Raw genomic sequence first — 14,472 nt, forward strand, 5'->3', positions numbered from 1 at the left:
CCAGAGCAGAAGGGTGAGCTGAACTTCACAGTACCTAAAGGGGAAGAAAGCAAGAGCATTTGCAATTGCAATTAAGTGGCTAAGGACCTTAGCCTAGGCTCAAGAGTGGAGAGGAGTACAGGAGGTCAGACAGAGCTTAAAAAAATAATCGTATGTGAAGCCTGAGGCATCATCCCCTATACCTCTAGACTATAACTTGACTATAATAAAAAGCCAATAATAATAACAACAACGGTTGTTGACCATAGATAGCTACTATGAGGACAGAGAAGATCTGGATTCATACTCAGAAGATAGTGACACTAAAAAAACAAAACAAAACATTCCTACTTCAAAGAAAAACATCAAATGGTCACAAGCCCAAAGAATTCTTGGAAGAGCTTAAAAAGGACTTTAAAAAATCAAAATGAGAGAGATTGAGGAAAAATTATGGGGAAAAAACCCAAGAACAATCCAAGAAAATCAAGAAAATTATGAAAAGAAAGTGAACCAATTAGAAAAAGAGATACAAAAACATAAGAAAATAATTCCTTAAAAACTAGAATTGGGCAAGGAGAAGCCAATGATATTATAAGAAACCAAGAAATGATAAAAGAAAATCAAAAGAATGAAAAAATAGAAGAGAATGTGAAACATCTCATTAGAAAAATAACGCTCCAAAGAACAGATTGAGAAGAGACAATATAAGAATTGTTGGACTACTTAAAAGTTATGACAAAAAACGTCTAGATATGACATTACAAGAAATTATTAAGAAAAATTGCCCATAAGTACTAGAAGAAGAGGGTAAAACTGAAATTGTGGGGGGATATAGGGGGAAAATCAGTCACCACCTAAAAGAGATCCCAAGAAGAAAACTTACAGGAATATTATAGCCAAGTTTTAAAGCTCCCAGAAGGAGAGAATGCTACAAGCAACAAGGAAAAAAAAAAACAATTTAAGTACTGTGGAGCTACAATCAGGATAACACAAGATCTAGCAGCTTCAACATTAAAAAAACTGAGGGGCTTTGAATATTTTTATTTCATAGAGCAAAGGAGCTGGGCTTATAAGCAAGAATAACTTACCCAGCTAAGCCCTATGGGGCCCACCAGAACATTTCTAATCCCTCCTCTAGTGCCCTTTGAATTCTAAAGCCCTTTGAAAATTGGAACAAAGCTACCATGTCCCCCATGAGTCTTCTCTCTCCAGGCTAAATACCCTAGGTTCTTTTAGCAGCTTCATTTGGTATATTCATGGAACTTCGTCATTCTGACTGCACTCCTATGGATAATTTCTGGCTTATCAATGTCCTTAAACTGTGGTGCTGCAGTGAAAGTATGATGAAGGCAAATATATACTTCGGGGTTCTCAGAAGTTATGCCTCTCTTAATGGAACCCAAGATTATATCAACTTTTTGATTCTCACATCATACTGCTGATTTGTATTCAGACTTTAGATTGTGCTGAAATTCCTATTGTTCTGAGCAATTGTTGTCCAATTGTATCTTCATCACCTTGTACTTGTGAGATTATAAGACTTTTTCCCCTTACATTTAGCTTTATTGATTTTATTAGATTCATTCCATTGTTCTAGCCTGTCGAAATCTTTGGATCTTGACTCTGTCATTCGGTATGTGAGCGGTCTCTCACAGCTTGCTGCTCCCTACAAATCTGATGAGAATGTCATCTGTTTTTTTTTTTTTAATCAAAATAACTGGTAAAAATGTTAAATGGCACAGGACCAAACACAGATCTCTAGGGCACTTCATTGGACACCTCTTGCCAAGATGATACTGAACTACTAGTAACTACTTTTTGAGTTCAGCCACCTAACCAGTTCCAAATATATCTAACTGTATTATTGTCTAGACCATATTAGTATGAGATAAAGCTTCAGAAGCTTTGCTAAAAATTAGGTACCCTAAACCCACAGCATTCATTTAATCTAGTAAGCCTCTGTAAATTAGATGCTTTTCTAGCAAATTCAGGACATGTTTCAGATGATGCTTGACCAGATAATTGACTAAAATCGTGAAAATGAGTAGTCACCTCAATAAGCTGAAGAAAACCATTGCAGGACCAGAGCAAAAGTGGAATAAAGAGAATGGGAAACAAGATGCTTGGTGAATAAATAAATAAATGTATATATTATGGATGTATTTGCGACTAACTACTGTGTAGGGACTCTTTTTGGAAAGTCAAGGTTTTATCACCATCTATAGTAGTTTCTGTATGTCTGTTTTTAAGAAATATAATAGTTTTTTCAACTATTAGTAGACCCTTCATGTGAAGTAAAGCACATAGAGTCTATGGTCTGTCACCAGGAGTTTGCTAGTAAAGGATTAATAACTAGCTCTGAGGGGGGGAAAAGTGAAACATTTTAAAGTTATTTGCATTTTAAATCGAGACAATCGAGGAAACAATAAATCAAGTCCTGATTTATACTGTTTTCCCACTTCCTAAGTGCTCACAAAGTTTAACAATTGGCTCTCAAATATGGCCTGGCTCCAGAAAACCTCTCTTTGTCATTCTTAGGAATATAGTAATACCAATTAAATGATGTTTCAATCATATTTTTAAAGAAGACAAAAATCTTGAGCAAATGTAAAGTTTTAAATGCACAAAGTTGAAGCTAAACTCTGGTATCCTTTATGAGGTGTGAAGTTATCTGCTCAAAATTGGTGGAATAGAGAGTGGGCTGGCCATTAACTAGCCAAGGGATCAACAAATTAATAAATATTTGTTAAGCACCTAGGATGTGCTAGGTATGGTAAATACAAAAAGAGGAAAAGAGAGTACCTGCCCTCAAGAAGCTTACAATCTAATGGGGGAGACAACATGCAAACAAATATATACCCAAAAAAACCTAAATACAGATTAAATGGGAAATAACAGAGGGAAAGCACTAAAATTAAGAGGACTCCTGTAGAAGGTGGGATTTTAATCGCAAATTAAAGAAAACCAGGGAGAGGTCAGTCATCAGATCTCATTGGGGGGAAGAGTGTCCCAAGCATGAGCTGAGACAATAGTGTCTTGTTCTTGGAACAGCCAGGAGGCCCAGTGTCACTGGATCAAAGAGTACATGTTGGAGAATAAGTGTAAGAAGACTAAAAAGGTGGGAGGGGATGGGTTAGGAAGGGTTAAGCTGACTTGCCCAAGGTCACACAGCTGGTAAGTATCAAGTGTCTGAGGCTGGATTTTGAACTCAGGTCCTCCTGAATCCAGGGCTGGTATTTTATCACTAGGAAGGGCTTTGAATACCAAATAGAACATTTTGTTATTTGATCCTGAAGCCAACAGTGAGTCACTGGAGTTTACTGAATAGGGGAAGGAAGTAACATGATTGGACCTGTGATTTAGGAAAATCACTTTACTGGCTGAATGGAAGATAGAATAGAGTGGGGAGAAACTGGAGGCAGGCTATTGCAATAACCCAGGCATGATGTGATGAAGGCTTATACTAGAATGATGAGTGTCAGAGGAGAGAAGGGCGAATATTCAAGAGATGTTACAAAGATGAAATCAATAGGCCTTTGGCAACAGCTTGGATATAGGGAGTGAGAAATAGTGATGGGTCAAGGATGATTCTTACGTTGTGAGCCTGAGGGACTGGGAGATGGTGTTGCTTCCTACAGTAATAGGGAACTTAGGAGGGGGTAGGATATAGGGGAAAGATAATGAATTCAATTTTGGACGTTCTGAGTTTAAGATGTCTAAAAGGCAACAAGATGGGAGACTGGAGGTCAGCACAAAGTTTGGGACAAGAAAGGTAGATTTGAGAATCATCAGCATAGAGATGGCAATTAAATCCATGAGAGCTGATGACATCACCAAGTGAGATAGTATAGAGGGAGAAGATGACCCATGACAGAATCCTGAAAGACATGTACAGTTAAAGGGCATCATCTGGAAGAGGACCCAGCAGAGACAGAAAAGTAGTAGTCAAATAGCTAGGATGAGAACCTGGAGAGAGTGGTGTCCCAAAAACCTAGAAAGAAGAGAGTACTACAAAGGAGAAAATGATCATGAGGTCAAAGAGAATGAGGATAGAGAAAAGGTAACTAAGAGATCATTAGAAAGGCTGGAGAGAGCAGTTTTAGTGAAATGATAAGGTCAGAAGCCAGATTGTAAAGAGAGAAAGTGGAGGCACCTATTATAGATGGTCTTTTTGAGGAGTTTAGCTACAAAAAAGCAGAATAGGTATAGGATGATAATGGGTATGGAAGGATCAAGTGAAGGGTTTTTTTTCCAGATAGGGGAGACACAGGCATATTTGTAGATAGGAGGGAATGAGTCAGTAGACAGAGAGACTGAAAATAAGTGATAAGAGTGAGGATGACAGAGAGGGTATTCTACTGGAGAAAATGAGATGGAATGGAGGTCACTTAAACAAGTAGAGTTGTTAGCACTGGTAAGGGGGAAAGCTATTTCTTTATGTGAGACAGGTAAAGGAAGAGAAAGTGGCAGAAAGCATCTGAGTGATACATGAGGAAGAGGAGAGAAGAGCGAGCTCACAGAGAATGGCCTCATTTTTTTCTGTAAAATCTGAGCAAGGTTCTCAGCTGAGAAAGTAGTGAGAGGGGGAGTTATGTGAGGTTTGAGGAGGGATGTAAAGGTTTGGAGGAACCACATGTGTAGGAGTGAAGGTGAGGAATGGTGGGAGTGATTTAATGCTGAAGCTTGACTGGCAAAATAATGGGGGGGTAAGGATTCAAGAGAGGAAGACAGTGTAGAGTGGAAGCAACACCCCGGGTGGCCCTTTAAAAATGAAGATATTCCCTAAAGAGCAGTTAAGGATAGAGGAAATTCTAAGGAATGTGAACACTGGAACCCAGTACTTACTTAATTTCTTGCCTGGGGAAGAGAGGACAAGGATCAGTGAGATTTCTCTCTTTCCACCCACCATCAGTTATGGCACTTTTCACTAGAGCTAGTTGCCCAGTAGAAGACACTGTATTCCAGCAGACAGTAGGCCTAAGAATCAGGGTGAGAAATAAGGAATACGACCCCTGTGAGTAGAGAAGAAAGCCCTGGCTGTTGGGAGTTAAGATGTAGAAAGAAACAAGCCCAAGTAGTTTAGTAGAGAGATTTGTCCAACAGAGATGCTGCACCCAAGAACAACAGGATGATGTCATCACAAGGAAAAAAGATATTGAACTCCTATAGTGTAGGATGTGTAAGCTGCCCATGGCCATGTGTGTTCCTTACACATGTGCCCAATTGTGTGCATGTCTTTTCCATTAATACCGTGCATAGTCGTGAAACAGTAAACCTGAGATTTGCAAGGGAACATTTTGTTAATACTGTCATTGCTTTAGGGGCAGCTAGGTGGCGCAGTGGATAGAGTACTGGCCCTGGAGTCAGGAGTACCTGAGTTCAAATCCAGCCTCACACACTTAACACTTACTAGCTGTGTGACCCTGGGCAAGTCACTTAACCCCAATTACCTCACTTAAAAAAAAGAAAGAAAGAAAAAAGAAAACTATCTCTCATGTAATTAGAAAATAATAAAATACTTAAAAAAAATACTGTCGTTTTGAGCTAATTTTGTGTACTGGCTTCTTATTAAAAGTAAGCACAATGGTTAGGGAAATGGATGCTATAAGACAATATTTTACAAGTTCATATCCGCAGAGTACTTTGAACTTTAGGTAGTGACCCCCAAACCTCAAGAATCCCAATCTATGAATGCAGATTGAGGCTGCAGTTTTGGAGACTAATTCTAGGGGTTTATACCACCTTGGCCTTTCCTCACTTCAAAAATCTTCAATGGTTTCCCATTGCTTACAGGATCATATCCAAGCTCCTGTACCTGACAGCTCAGGAGTGTCTACAATCTTGTTTCCACCAGCCTTTCCAACACTAGCTCACTTATAATTCCTCTAAACAAATTAATTTCTTCTCCAGTCGAAATAGGTGACAGTAGTATGTCATATACACTGGTGCCTTTCTTCATGCTATTCTTCCTACCCTGGAATGCCCTCCCCACTCCTCTGCCCTTATGTAAGTTCTAGCCTTCCTTTTGAGGTCCAACTTTCAGGACCCATCTTCTTTCATTGTATCATCCTTTACAACCCCAGTTCTAGAAGATTAGAAGGGACCTCAGGGGTCATTCTAGTTATTTCCCTGACATTTTCCTACTTTTTTATTCATTCTTCCCCACCCAACTCCCTGTTTTCCTCCCCCCAACAGTAATCAAATCAACACTACCATTCCTTTCCAGATTAAAATACCCCTTCATGGCCACCAGTCCCCTATAAATTCTGTCTTTCATACTGGAATGTAAGTTCCTTAAGGGCAAGGATTATCTTGCTTATTGTATTTATATTTCCAGCATTTAGCATAGTACATGACATTTTGTAAATGCTTAATAAAGGCTTTTTTCATCTACCTAGTTTAATATCTTATTTTATAAATATAGAAAACTAGATTTAAAGTAACTGAGTTGCTTATAATTATACAACTAATTTAGCAGCTAGAAGTAGGAGCCAGATCTCTTGACGTTTAGTCCAATATTTGTTCTACGTCACATTGCCTTATGTCTCTGAGTCATATGCTACTTACTCTCTGCAATACTCATGGCCCTTGGAAAAAATATATTTAAGACATTATAAATTGGAAAAGTTTATGATTGCTTATTTTTATGACTACTATTATTATTCTCTGGAGCTGCAATTTTCTCCCATGAGAGGGGAGGGTAAGTTGGTCTCTGGAGTTCCTTTCAGTTGACCAGTACATAGGCTTGCTATTGCAAATTATTATATAAAGTTCTATGGTTTTTATATTTGCCTTTATGGCGTTATTGTTCACATCTGGGATACAATGCCAAATCCCTGGTCAAGAATACAACTCCCAAAGATAATTATTGAATTATCCAAAATGAGAAAGTCTACCTTGGGTGAGATTGAATTCTCCTTTCACTAGAGGTTTTTAGCCAAAGGCTGGATGATCACTAGCCAGGTACATTTTAGTAGGGATTCTTGTTCTGGCACTGGGTTCAATAATCTTTATGCAAATGACCCCCAAATCTATATATCTAACCTATATCTCTCCCCTGAACTCTAGTATTAAACTATTGTTGTTGTTCATCCTTTATTTTCAAAGAGGACCAAAGATATTAAGGGGTGATGCCTTGACATGCAAGTGAACTGGATTTAAGTGAGGCAGAGTTGCACAAAGTTGCTGGCCTTATTCTCTCTTTCAGATTCATCAAAGTCCAGCTCTAAGCTAGACCAAGCTCTAAGCATTCCGCAGTGCTTGCTTCAGTTGCCTTCATGGCCATCATAACAAATGGTTCTTATCTACTCAATCCAGTGGAGAAGTCTTCACATGCTTGAGTAGAGAGATTTGTCCAACAGAAATGGTGCACCCAAGAACAACTGGATGATGTCATCACAAGAAGAAAAAAGAAATCAAAAAGAAAAAATCCTCCTAAGTCACTATTGGGTTTGGGCCTGTTGGTTACCCTCAACCTGGTTTACAGCTTGTCTGCTGAGACAGTTTTACTGGAGTATGGCTTCTGAGCATGCTACAGCTTCTTGGAGCCACAGGTGAGAGTTGGGTGACAGATGGACAACAAATGTGGATGAGCGGCCCTGAAAAGGGGTGGACAAGCCCTCACACTAGAGGTGCTATTCCTCCCTGAACACCTCATATACTGCACATATCATCTCTATGTGCCAAAGCTATCTCAAACTCACCATATTCAAAACTGGACTTGTATTTCCTCCCTACATCTCCATTTTTGTTATGGCACTACCATAGTTCCAGTCAGAGGCTCCCAACCATGAAATCATCCTTGAATCTTCCCTCTCCCTCAGATCACTTACCTTGGCACTATACTTTCCAGGGATGTACACACTGATGATGAGGTTGGCATACTCATTGCCAAAACTAGCTCGGTATTTGGAAGGCTCCAAAGGCAAGTGTGGAAGAGAAGAGGGAATAGAGTGACTACCAAACTAAAGGTCTACAGAGCTGTTGTACTGACTTCACTGCTGTATGCCTACGAAACCTGGACAGTCTACCAGTGCCATGCCAGGAAACGGAATAGCTTCCATTTGAATTAGGAAGATTCTGCAGATCACCTAGTGGAATGAGGTACCTGACAGTGAGGTCCTTTCTTGAGCTAAAATGTCAAGTGTTCAAACTCTACTGCAGAGAGTGCAACTCCAATAGGCTAGCTGGAATGCCAAACTTATGTTTGCCTGAAAGACTATTTTAGAGAGAACTCACACAAGGCAAGTACTCAGGTGAAGGCCAGAAGAAGAGATACAAAGACACTCTCAAGGGCTCTGAAGAACTTAGGAATTGACTGCATGACATGGGCAACAATGGTACAGGACTGCCCACTGTGGCATGCCCTCATCCGAGAAGGTGCTATGATCTATGAGCAAAACATAATTGAAGTAGCTAAAAAGAAACGTGAGATGAGCAAATTTAGAGAACCCACCCCAAATGTTCACATGGACTATTTGTGCCCAATCTGTGGTAGAGCCTTCTGAGTTCATATTGGTCATATCAGCCACAGTGTAACTTGACTCTAACATAGTGATATCATTTTGGTCCTCTTCAAGAATAAAGGACAACAACCAACCAAGCATTTTATCTAATCAGTTCTGGTTAATTCTATCTCCACATCTTTTATCTGTTCCCTTATCTTCACTCAGACAACCTAGATTCTAGTTTTACCTCTCACTTGGATCATTGTATTATTCTTCCTACCTCCACTCTGTTCCTTTTTCAATTTATTTTCCATATTGCTGTCATCAATTTATTAATTGAGTACAGATATGACCATGTCACCACCAACTAAAAAATCTTTAGTGGCTTTTTATAAACACAGAAATCTGATCTATTTACTGGCTCCCAACTGCTTTCTAGGCTTACTGTACACTACTCTTATCACTGTACATTCCAATGAAACTGGACTACTTACCAATCCCCATATATGACATTACAATATTGCATTATCTCTTTATCACGAGAAGACTCCTCTCTCTGACCACAATGCAGTTCCTCCCCACCTGTCTTATAAAATCCCTGGTTTCCTTAAATGCATAGTTCAGGTATCACCACCTACACAGACCTTTCAGGATGTCCCCAGTAATTAGAACTCTTTCTTGAAATTACTTTATATTTATTTATTTACCTGTGCATCTTGTGCACATGTTGAAACCCTCAACCCTACCCTCTGGTACAATGTAACCTGTTTAAAAACAGGAACTATTTTGCTTCTGTAGCCTCACTGCACACAATAGGCACTTAATATTTACTGTTCTTTCCAAACCCATCTCTCTTCCTAACTTTTCTATATCTGTTGAGGATATTACTGCCCTTTGCGGTTCCCGAGGTTTATAACCTAGGGCCTGTACTTAACTCCTTATTCTCTTCTATTCCCCTACTCCCTATGTCATTTCTCTGCTCAAGAAGTTTCCATGGCTCATAATTGCCCTAAGATCAAATACAAAATTCCCAATTGGTTTTTGTAACTCTTCCAAACCTGCCTCCAACTTACCTTTCCAAGGGTGATTATACATTACTCCCCTTGTACCGAGGACAATACATTCCATAATGTCTGGTCTCTGTAGTTTTATAGTCCTATTCGTAATGAATATAAGGTTATGTTTGTTATTTAGGACTTTTAAGATGGCAAATGTTATCCTAATGAATGGATGTTGCTTGCTAATAATATATTAAGGGAAAATTCTAAACTCCTGAGCAAAGGCTCTATTCTTCTTCTTCTAAGGAGCAAGCCTCTAAACTATTTCCCTTGATAACAGAAAAAGCTAGTTGGAGACAGAAGAAAACTCCTTAGGGATACTTTGTCTATTTTCTATTTATGCAATTTATTGCAATTTCATTATGCTGTCTAATACTTCTGAACTATGGGAAAGATTTCTCTCTTTTCAAATTTATAATAATGTTCATCCCAGCCCACATAAAATAATTTCTTGTAGCACTAGCCTCAACTGAAAACATATTTCTACATCCTAAGCAGAAGATGAGCTTTCCAATACTATGCTGGCTCTACCATTGAACTAAACACTACCATAAGACTCCTAGGAACTAGAAAAGAAACATTTCTAATGTGTGTCAAAAACAAAACTTTTCTGTATAATAATGGAAAGCTTATGAGCCATCTCCAAAGAGTGCTGACAAGTAGATGCAGTATGGATGCCTGTTACTCTCTGTGACAGCTAGCCTGAGGTTCTGGTACTCTCTCACAAACTAAGGGTTATTTGTGGCAGGGGGCCACCAAGGGGAAGAGAACCAACTTCTAGTAGTGCTAATCCTAAAGGTGTTAATACTTCAACTAGGGTGGTACCCCTTTTGTGATACAATTCTCCATAGATCTCTGGGAGTTGACTTGACTGTTGGAATTGGTAAAGCTCTTGCTTGGCCAGATAACTTGTGGAAAAAACATCCTGAGTTCTATGATCCAATCCGTAGTAATATTTTTGGGAGGACATTTTTGGTAGCTATTTGTGGAGCTGCCACCTTCCCCCAAATCCAATAGCTGATAGGAGATCACAGCCTTCTGCCTTCCCTTACAAAACCCTACTCTTCCTCCACACTGTAACCTCCAATCCCATGATACCTCAATTCTTTCCCAAGCCATCTCCACTGCACTAGCCACTCTCTCCTCTTCTTCCCATTCTGAATCTTTGGTGAACCAATTCAGGTCTATACTGTCCTCTTCCCTAGTTTCCCTCTATTGAATACCCCTAGTTTGACTATTTAATGAAAGGTATGTAAAGTTTACTCTAATATGTTCATGCTGGAAACTATAACTGCAAAAACTGTAACTATTCAAATTTGCTCAAAAAGACAAACTTTGATTGTTTCACTTTTTCATGAAAGGGTACAAACTTTTAAATGTGTGTGATTCTCAGGATGATAAAAAATGGTAGCAAAAATAATCATGATAAGAAAGTATATAATACTTACCTCACAGGACTGTTATAAGGATCAAGTGAAATAATGCATAATAAGCAAGGATTTTACCTTAAAGTAATACACACACATACATACACACAGAGATACACACATCTATATCTATAGATACATATACAAATATACATCTGTTGTGACAATGATGACGATGATAATAGTAACTTAAATTTACTAATGATACACAACTTTGGGGATTTTAAGTTTTAGGAATGATTAGAAATAAACTGATCCTATAATTTCCAAACTATCTAAAGATTAGTTACAAAATCTTTGAAGTTTCATTGCAGTCTTTTCCCAGGGAATCATCTTTGTTTCACACACATTGTCACGAATAAAAGAAATGTCTAAATAGATTGTCAAATTACAAAATATGTTCCCCAGTTAAGGGTACATTAGAGAGCTTGTGTTACTTTTCCACACTCTAAGAAATATCTAGAGATAACTTACTTAATTTGAGCCTTATTTTGTTGAAAGGAAACCTTATAGCACCCAAACTAAACTTTAGATCATTTAACTTAGATTAGAGGATGTTCCATATTATACCTCATTGGTTTAATAGCTTTCCAAGAAGGGAAAGAACATTAGACAAAATCTTAGGGGACCATTAATTTGTTGTTGTTTTTTAAGCAAAGGAAACAAGATTTTTTTTTTTTTCAAAATTACTAGAATTATCTGTTACATATCTTCCCTACAGTGGAGGATAAAGTCTACACCTAGGTCATATTAATATAGCTCCACATGTAGTTGGGTTTTCAACTTATGGGAAATCATCAAACACCTGAGGGGAATTTTATATTTAAATGTTTTCAGTTTCGTGATATAGAGAAGTTCTGACACATCGGACTTTTATTTAAAATGGTATAACTTTTATTTAAGGAAATAGCGATGAAGTAATTTATAATTTCCTTGGTACAAAACCAAAGGATGCATTTTCAAACTTACACTGAGTACAACCACCTCTGATCCAGCTGTAGGTGGGTGAAAAAAAAAATCAAATGGTGGAAATGTTTTCAGCAATAAAGCTAAAGCACAGCCATATAAACTTGTAGTATTTGCCATAAAGTGTATTTCTGAGGATCATCTATGTAAAAGTGCTTTACAAACGTTAAAGTTCTATGTATCAGTTATGATGTTGGTAACTAAAGTTATGTAAGCTAATTCATAACCATTGCTTTTCTAAGTTTTAGGAATGATTAGTAAATGAAAAAATCAATAGCTCACTTTTATATAGTGTACTTTGCAGTTTACACAGTGCTTTCCTAATATTTAAGGTATAGGAGCAAGATGAGAAGCCAACAAGAGACAAAAAATGGGCAGTGAGAGAGGTAGGAGAAAAGTTATAATACTACTGTGTGATGGAAATGGGGAGACAGGAGGGGATGCCTAATCCACTAGTCCATAATATTAAATGCCACTTAGATGGGTCAAGGAGGGTAAGCTTGCACAGAAAAGTTGACTGGTTTGATAATATAGAAGAAAATTTAGAGTTGTTTCAGTAGAATGGTAGGGATGGAAACCCAATCAAAAGGGTTAGCAAGTAAATGAGTAGTTGATGAGGCAGTAGAAATAGTGAGTGGAGACTTATTTCTACCAGTTTAACAGCAAGAGAAAGAATAGAGTATGAAGGTTTGAGAGAATGGAACTGTAGATGGATAGCTGTTTTAGGAGATTACAGATCTCAGTATGTTTTTTATTTTATTTATTTATTTTTTTTGGTGAGGCAATTGAGGTTAAATGATTCTCCCAGGGTCACACAGCTAGTAAGTGTCAAGTGTCTGAGGCTGGATTTGAACTCATGTGCTCCTGAATCCAGGGCCGGTGCTCTGTCCACTGCAGAGAGATTCAGGAGGACCTGAGTTCAAATCCAGCCTCAGACACTTGACACTTACTAGCTGTGTGACCCTGGGAGAATCACTTAACCCTCATTGCCCAGCCCCCACTCCCCTCCCCCCCTAAATAGATTCTTAAAAAAGAAAGAAAGACTCAGTAGAGATGCATGAGTGAGAGATGTGCAAAGTAATGGAGAAGAAAAGGGGAGATAGGTCTGAGGGTAGAGGTGGAGGGATTAACTTAGCTAAGGCTGAATAACACTTTTGAGACTGGAAGAATGAAGCTGAAATAGGAAGTCGAGGAGTCAGGGAGCTCCCATAGATAGCCTTGATCTCAGTAAATCAGGGGGAAAAAATCATATGCTGAAAATTAAGGGAGAAGGGGTGGTTTGAGGCTTGAGAGAAAGGTATAGTAAGGGCTTAATATGATGGGGCAACCAGGTGAAGCAGCTAGATGACACAGTGGATAGTGTTCTGGGCCTGGACTCAAGAAGACCTGACTTTCGGTTTTTGTTTTGGTTTTTTTTAGTGAGGCAATTGGGGTTAAGTGACTGTCACATACAGGGTCACACAGCTAGTAAGTGTTAAGTGTCTGAGGCCGGACCCGAACTCAGGTCCTCCTGACTCCAGGGCAGGTGCTCTATCCACTGCGCCACCTAGCTGCCCCAAGAAGACCTGACTTTCAATCCAGCCTCAGATATATATTAGTTGTGTGTCCCCATGGCAAGTCATTTAACCTATGTTTGCCTCAGTTTCCTCATCTGTAAAATGGGGATAATAATAACACTTACCCCCCCCCCCACCATTGTTGTGAGAATCAAATGAGATAATAGTTGTAAAGTGCTTTGCAAACTTAAAACACTATATAAATATTTTGGCTTTGAAACAGCTGTTGTACAATGTGAATTTCAAAAAAAAAAATAATAATATCCATGCTGCAGTGAGGACCTATTTGATTGAAATGATTCAGCACAAAGTTGCATTAGATTCAGGTAGGTAGGGTAGCATTATCCCTATCTTACAAAAAAGAAAACAACTTCAGAAGGATAAGTGATTCACTTGAGTCCCCACAATCAGTAAACAGTAGAATTCAGGTTTCCTGACTCCAGACTCAGTGATTTCTCCACTATAAATCACTGCCTAGTATCAGAAGGAATGAAGGTTCAATTGCTTCTACAGATAAAATAAAGGCTTTCAATACCAAAAACTAGACATTTTCACTACAAGTTGACCTTAAGAGATCAATCTAGTCCAGCCCTCTTATTTTACCTTTAGGATTTACTTTAAGGTGTTTTTTTTTCCTGTTAGGCATATAAAGCTCTTTACAACCTAAACTTTCCTACTTTTCCAGTCTTCTTGCACATTACTCCCCTCCATTCAATAGTACAGCCACACTGGGCTATCTGCTATTCCTCATCTGATGCTGTCTCCATGTCCCATTTCCATGTCTTTGTACAGACTATGCCCCATGCCTGGAATATGCACCTTTCTCACCTTTACATTCTAAGATCCCTGGTTTCCTTCAAGACTAGATCTTAACCACTTCTGACAAGAGGCATTTTGTGGTCCGGAGGGCTGCTAGTGCCTTCTCATCCAAGGTTACCCTGTCTTTTCTGTTTATAGACACACACACACACACACACACACACACACACACAGGTTTCTCTCACCACATTATAAGATCCTTAAGGGCAAAGGATGATTC

At 38.7% G+C, this 14,472-nt stretch overlaps 1 protein-coding gene across 5 annotated transcripts in view; it reads right to left on the minus strand.

Annotated features, from left to right (window-relative positions):
* Positions 1-14,472, minus strand: part of TOGARAM1 (TOG array regulator of axonemal microtubules 1) — a 90,176-nt gene that overhangs the window by 72,614 nt on the left and 3,090 nt on the right. The gene's annotated exons all lie outside the window — the stretch shown is intronic.

Source organism: Dromiciops gliroides, chromosome 2, assembly GCF_019393635.1.
Source record: "Dromiciops gliroides isolate mDroGli1 chromosome 2, mDroGli1.pri, whole genome shotgun sequence".
In the NCBI taxonomy this organism is placed as follows: Eukaryota; Metazoa; Chordata; class Mammalia; order Microbiotheria; family Microbiotheriidae; genus Dromiciops; species Dromiciops gliroides.